The 5,944-nt window shown below is 44.5% G+C and overlaps 1 pseudogene; it reads right to left on the bottom strand.

Moving 5' to 3' along the window:
* Nucleotides 1–3,557: 3,557 nt before the first annotated feature.
* LOC128043434 (60S ribosomal protein L23a-like) lies at nt 3,558–4,020 on the bottom strand (annotated as a pseudogene).
* Nucleotides 4,021–5,944: the final 1,924 nt, after the last annotated feature.

Here is a 5,944-nt window from a genome sequence, read left to right as displayed (position 1 = left end):
ACAAGAACTGACGTCTCAGCATGCCAGACTACAAAATGGGTAGAGATTGATGAAAGGCAGAAAAGGTTTCTAAGCCCTGGTTCTCTTCTCTGATGGAAATGCAGAGAGGTGGCATTTCAGTTGTTTTTTTTTTCCCTCCCATTATTAGCCAACCTGTCAGTCATTTATCATTTCCTCGTGAAGACACAAAGCTGAGGTTTGAATGCTGTGTGTCACTCCTTCCAGCTGATATTATGAAAGGCAGCAGTGAATATTCCAGCTAAAAAAAGATGTCTCATTTCCAAAGCCCAGCTGGAGGCAAGCAAGCGCCACAGAAGTGACCACAGCAGAAGAGAGGTGGGTCCCACGGAAGTCTGCGTTCCTGCTTGCGCTCGTTCACTTCACATGAGCGCGATGAGTCCCCGCATTAAAGTGACAGTGCCGCAGCGTTCGGCAGGCCAGCGGGTCTCACGCACTGAGGCTCTGGTTGGTTGTGTAGGTAGTTTCTATGTCAGTCCCAATTATTAATACATTCCTCAGCGATGAGGATTTTTCCCTTCATTCTTACCGAACTGTTAGGGCATGCAGCAGCGGCCCCGAGCTCTGTCAAAATGAGTTCCCCCTCCCCCCCTTGAAAAGTTGGCAGTGCGGAGAAATGACAACCTAATGCATGCTGAAGCTCTCTCAGTAATGGGACCCCAGGGAGGCAGCAAGCCAGCACCTGTGCTGGCTACTCATCCCGCTGCGGGTGTTTGACGTTCTATTGCCTGAGTTCAAATCCCCTCTCTGCCACTTGTGAGCTGTGTGCTTTCTGCAAGTTTTGAGTACTTACAAGTCTTTCTTCCTTATAGGGTTGTTATTCTGGTTAAATTAGATGAAGTATCAGGTTTAGCCTGATGACTGACACACAATATGTACTCTATACCAATTGTTTTCTTTCTGTCTTTCTTCTTTTTTAATGCGCACGTGCTAAGTGGCATCCGTCCTGTCTGACTCTTTGTGACCCCACGGACTGTCGCCCGCCAGGCTCCTCTGTCCATCGGATTTCCCAGGCAAAAATATTGCAGTGGGTTCCCATATCCTTCTCCAGGGGATCTTCTGACCCAGGGATCAAACCCATGCCTCTTATATCCTCTGCATTGGCAGGAGGGTTCTCTACTACTAGCACCACCCATGAAAGTAATAAGAATTTATTTAGCTTACAAGCCTGCAGGTCAAGGTCAATGATTTAGTCTTGGCTCTGCTGGGCAGTCCTTTTTTTCTTTTTTTTTTAATTGGAAAGTAATTTCTTTACATTGTTGTGTTGAATTCTGCCATACAACATGAATTAGCTATAAGTATACCTATATCCTCTCCCTCTTGAGCCTCACTCCCACCCCTCTCATCCCACCCCTCTAAGTCATCAGTTCAGTTCAGTTCAGTTCAGTCGCTCAGTCGTGTCCGACTCTTTGCGACCCTATGAATTGCAGCACGCCAGGCCTCCCTGTCCATCACCAACTCCCAGGGTTCACTTAGATTCACATCCATTGAGTCAGTGATGCCATCCAGCCTTCTCATCCTCTGTTGTCCCCTTCTCCTCCTGCCCCCAATCCCTCCCAGCATCAGAGTCTTTTCCAATGAGTCAACTCTTCACATGAGGTGGCCACAGTACTGGAGTTTCAGCTTTAGCATCATTCCTTCCAAAGAAATCCCAGGGCTGATCTCCTTCAGAATGGACTGATTGGATATCCTTGCAGTCCAAGGGACTCTCAAGAGTCTTCTCCAACACCACAGTTCAAAAGCATCAATTCTTCTGCTCTCAGCTTTCTTCACAGTCCAACTCTCACATCCATACATGACCACAGGAAAAACCATAGCCTTGACTAGACGGCTAAGGTCTAAGCCATCACAAAGCACCAATTTGAGCTCCTTGTGCCATTCAGCATCTTCCTGCTAGCTATCTGTTCTATCCACTGATAGATGAATGGATAAAGAAGTTGTGGCACATGTATTCAATGTAATATTCAATTCAATTCAGTTGCTCAGTCGTGTCCGACTCTTTGCGACCCCATGAATTGCAGCATACCAGGCCTCCCTGTCCATCACCAACTCCCAGAATTTACCCAAACTCATGTCCGTGAAGTTGGTGATGCCATCCAGCCATCTCATCCTCTGTTGTCCCCTTCTCCTCCTGCCCCCAATCTGTCCCAGCATCAGGGTCTTTTCCAATGAGTCAACTACTCAACCATAAAAAAGGAATGAATTTGAGTCAATTGTAGTGAGGTGGATGAACCTAGAGCCTGTTATATAGACTGAAGTAAGTTAGAGGCGGGGGAAAAACCAATTATCATAGAGTAATGCATATATATGGAATCTAGGAAAATGGTTCTGGTGAACCTATTTGCGAGCCAGAATAGAGAAGCAATTGTTATTCTACTAGGAAGCAATGCAAGCTGCAAGGAGCTCTCCAAGGTACTGGCCAGGAATGACATAAAAATGGGCTTCCCTGGTGGCTCAGACAGTAAAGCGTCTGCCTGCAATGCGAGAGACCCGGGTTCAATTCCTGGGTCGGGAAGATCCCCTGGAGAAGGAAATGGCAATCCACTGCAACACTCTTGCCTGGAAAATCCCATGGACAGAGGAGCCTGATAGACTATAGTCCATGGGGTCGCAAAGAGTCAGACACGACTGAGTGACTTCACTTTCATAGAGAAGCAATTGTTATTCTACTAGCAAGCAGGAAGCAATGCAAGCTGCACAGAGCTCTCCAAGGTACTGGCCAGGAAAGACTGCAGTGTTCCACATAAAGGCATTGTTCAGTAGTTTACTAAGAAGGGTATGTGTCCAGGATCCTCGCTCTTTTAAGTTTTGTGGTGACTTTATTTCTATGAGGGTCCTGCTTACTCAGCATAGACTCCTTTGGTCTATGGCACTGCGCCTTCCTGTATCCATTCAGCTTCCTGGAAGGCTCTGGTGAGTTAAAGTCTGATGGAAGGACAGATTTCTGTTTAAATATGCAATTTCTTCCCTCAATGCAGCCTTCTGTGTAGCTCTCTGAGGGCAGGCTCCTTGCTTCTCCAAGGGTTAGAGGCTGGAATACAGAGCAGGTCATGGCTAGGTCAGCCTAAGAACTCAAGTTTGAGGTCGGAGTTATAAACAGGTAAGACCTCCAGGGGGGTCTTCACAGGTCCAAGTGGAACTACGTGTGCCTCCTATGCTCAGAGTAGGTGAGAAGATTTTTCTCTGAGTCCAGAATTTGACAGCCAGTGGTTTGATAGGTGTTCTTGGTGGGCCTTACCGATAGATATGAAAAGAGAAACCAAACCAAGGTGTCTTTTTTTTTTTAATAGAAAACTTTTATATTTAGAATTAGCCAGCTGGACTCAGTTTGAAGTGAAGTTGCTCAGTCGTGTCCAACTCTTTGCGACCCCGTGGACTGTAGCCCACCAGGCTCCTCCGTCCATGGGATTCTCTTGGCAAGAATACTGGAGTGGGTTGTCATTACCTTCTCCAGGGGATCTTCCCAACCCAGGGATAGAACCTGGGTCTCCCGCATTGCGGGCAAACGTTTTAACCTCTGAACTACCAGGGTACTCAGTTTAGATGATCCCAATTTTGTTGGCAACATCTGAAGCATCACAGTCAGAAACCAGTCGAACGTATGCTGTCTTCTCTCCATCATGAGGGTGTTGACTATAGCTGTTGTCAATGTCATAGAGCTTCTGCTTAGCCTGTTTCCTCTGGCGCCTGTTGGCCTTGGCACCCACAGTGAATGCCAGTGCGGTGTGGTCTCCTATTTTCTTCATAGCTGATGCGGTGGTGAGGGGCAATTTGAGGATGGCACAGTGGTCAGGTTTGTTTCTCCTGGGGCGCTCTTCCGAGGATATTTCGGCTGCTTCCTGAGCCTCAGTGTTTGGGGCTGCTGGAAGGTGGTTGACATCCAGACCTTCTATTTTTGTGGCTGTGGACGCCTTTCAACACTGCTTTCTTGGTCTTCAAAGCCTTTGCTTTGGCTTCGGCTTTGAAAGGGGCAGGGACTTCCTTCTTTGCCTTTAGTGCCATCTTCATGAAAAAGCCAGTTTCTTTTATTCAACCATGGTGAATTAGTATTGGTAATGTTAGGAATATAATATGATAGATTGGATATAAGTGTTTTACCTGTAGGAGGTACAATACTTGGCAAAACTCCCATTTTACAGGTAAATTCACTCAGCCAAGAATTTTCCAGGAGGTCAAGCCCGCAACAGGTCAGCATAACTCCCAAGCTGTGTTCTTACAGGTTTATCTATTTCACTGTCTCATGCCTGTGAGATATAGTAATAAAAGTATTGACTCAATTCTCTGCTATATGGGAAGAGTGTTGGATGTTATGAAACAGAAAAATGTAGAATATGCCATTTCTTCCCTCAATGCAGCCTTCTGTGTAGAAGGAAGTGAGCAAGGTGGGCAGAGGCAGAGAACTTATCCCTGGTGATATATATTGTGTGATAGAAATGGGGACACTTCCTGAACGAAAAGGACAGTCTTTCCCCTAGAAATAGCAATTTCGTTATTAAAATCCATGTGTCTCTCATGGCTGATGGGTCAGCACATCTTATAATTTAAAAGTCCCACATTGAACGTAGACATATATTGGGATAAGAACAGCTAATTACTTTTCAGAGTCCTCATGCACTTCTGAAATAATATGAATAATAAGTACATGCTTAAAATATAGTATATATTATTAATATGTATTTTTAATTTATGACCATTGGGATGAACAGTTGACTGCTTAAGTTGATTTTTCTAGGATTTGCAGGAACTAGATTTTCAAATAACATTTGCTACCCTGATTCCTCCCTTGTCTACAAAAATCTCAGTTGAGGAACTGGCTTAATGCAATCACTTAATGGGAAGATATCCACAATACCAGTATTTCAATTACAAAATGGCTTATTTTAGTCATGGTTAAGCAAAAATAATATGTTCGGCTAAATGTTAGTAATAAAGTTGAACAGATTTTATTTCAGTATACTTACTCTATCAAAAGAGATCAACAGGCCATGGGACATTTGAACTCTGCCTTTGTGAATTAGTGGAAGTGATCATTACCCTTGGTCTATGCTTTTCCTCCCCAGGGACCTCTAGTCCAGAGGTTCTTAATCTTGCCTGCAAATTATGAAGCTGTAAAAATACTGCTGTCTGGGCCCCTCCCTCAGAGCTTTTGATTTAATTAGCATCAGAAAAGTTTGAGCATCAAGTATTTAGATTTCTCAGTCTAGTGTGTTGGGATGGGGGAGGTCAGGTCTCTGAATGGAATGATTGCTTGATTAAAATTCAATAATTAAGTCCCAGTCAACTAGGCTTGTCATTTTGGGCTCTCCTGGCCGGGGGTGGGGGGGGGGGGGTGGCTGGATCCTTGTTATTCAGAACATCGTCTGAAGACCAGCACCATCAGCATCACTTAGGGACTGGTTGGCAATTCAGAATTCGGAGCTCCCTCGTACACATGAAGTTCAGAATCTGAACTTTCACGTGATCCCTAGGTGACTGAGGGACTTTGACTTTGAGTAGCGTTGCCCTCCACCTCAGTGATGAAGACAGTGATGATGACGACAGGATTCTTTTCTTCTTTTTCATTTATATGCTTTACTTTGTATTGAAGTATACTTGATTTACAATGCTGTGTCAGTCTCTACTATACAGCGCAATGACTCAGCTACACATGCATAGACATTATTTTTGAAAATGTTTTCCATTCTGGTTTATCACAGAATATTGAGCACCGTTCCCTATGCTATGCAGCAGGACCTTATTGTGTATCTATCCTATTTATAATAGTTTACATCTGCTAGTCCCACGCTCCCACTCTTTCCCTCCAACAAAATCCTTTTTATTGAGCATCTGCAATATGTCAGGCACTAGGCTAAGACGTTTTTGTGACATGCTTCTCTTTAAATTGCTATAGGAATTAGATGACGCATAAAAAGCAGTAAGCCAAGGG

This window comes from Budorcas taxicolor, chromosome 2 (genome assembly GCF_023091745.1).
Source record: "Budorcas taxicolor isolate Tak-1 chromosome 2, Takin1.1, whole genome shotgun sequence".
Lineage (NCBI taxonomy): Eukaryota > Metazoa > Chordata > Mammalia > Artiodactyla > Bovidae > Budorcas > Budorcas taxicolor.
Note: the sequence above shows the minus strand (reverse complement) of the source record. Positions and strands in the feature narration are given on the sequence as shown.